Consider the following 1514-nt stretch of genomic DNA (forward strand, 5'->3'; position numbering starts at 1 on the left):
GGATATGTGTACATCATTGTGAATAGAAATTGCAGGAGAGGTGGGGAAGGGAGAGGTGTAAGCCGACAGAGAGGTGGCCGGTGCAATTAGTTGTTCATGGAGGTCGGAGGTCATTAGATGCTTGGAATTGGGGATCAATGGAGGAATTCTCGTAGAACTCGGTTCATATGTGTATATATAGGTATATATTACCATATAAATATACTTTGTATATTATATCATATAATTGATATAATAATATATTAATTAATTATTTTCTGAAGAAAAATATGAGATAAATGAGAAAAGACTAAAATACCTCTAGTTAGATGAACTTTCTAACGGCTGTTAGAAGAATGGATTAAATCCAAACGTTTTTACAAATCATAATTGACATCTTGTATTTTCGAAACTGGAAATATGAAAAGTGTTATAACCAAGATGAAATTTGTAGTTTAGTAAGGGAATCCAATGGTGATGATGTTGTGGGACCAGCAAGCTATTCATTATTAAAAGACTTATCCAATTTATAAAGTTGAAAAGCAACAGTTATTATATTTATTTTATAAAATATATTTTATTTTATAAAAAAACCATATGCTTAGAATAAATTTTAAAGATGATACTATTTTAAATATTATTTTGGAGAAATCCTTATAAGATAATGTTCTAGAAGTAGCAAGGGTGGACTCAAAATGAGACACGACAAAATAGGACTGAACGAGCGGAGCAAGCGAGTAAGAGAGAGATAGATCGGTGAAAGAATTATAAATAGTGTTGGGGTTTTAATTTGATCAGGATAATTTTGTAATTTACCAATATTGTTTTATTTTTTTTTATTTTTGTTCCATCTATTTAAATTATCCCAATTAATCATGTCATATCCAAAATTAAAGTCAACAACAAATGTGAGAGGACATCTGTTTTGTTCTTATCTATCCACCAAACGCGTAAAAATAATTTTTAGAGTTAATAATGGAATTGGTCCCTGTGGTTTGGTTTTTTTTACAAAATTGGTCCATAAACTTTATTTATTACAAAAGAGGACTTGTGGTATGTTGTTTTGTAACGACTTGGTCCCTCACTCTAACGACCGTCCAATTTCTATGTTAATCTTGAAAGTATTTTCATCCTTTTTTATCTTTTCTTAAGAGACCAATTTTGTAAAAATCATACAAACCACAGTGACCAAATTCGTAATTAATTTTAAAATAAAAATATTAATTTTTTATACTTTAAATTTATTAAATTAATTTATTATTATACCTTTATATATACTAGAAGCGTACTCGCGCAATGCAGCGAGATACATCGTGATTTAAATATTTAATTTTAGTTTTTATCTCAGTCAATGTTATAATATGACTTTATGTGATTTTGAGAAAGCGATGATATTTTTATTTTTGAATAAAATATATGTTTGAAGATATCATAAAAATTTGACAAAAATATTATCGATATTAGTATCAAATTAACTATTCGAAATTCCTCATTTTTTTGTGTAATTTTTTAATTCAATTTTTTTATAATTTAAT

This window comes from Cynara cardunculus (assembly GCF_001531365.2).
Source record: "Cynara cardunculus var. scolymus isolate 2C chromosome LG 10, CcrdV1, whole genome shotgun sequence".
Classification (NCBI taxonomy): domain Eukaryota; kingdom Viridiplantae; phylum Streptophyta; class Magnoliopsida; order Asterales; family Asteraceae; genus Cynara; species Cynara cardunculus.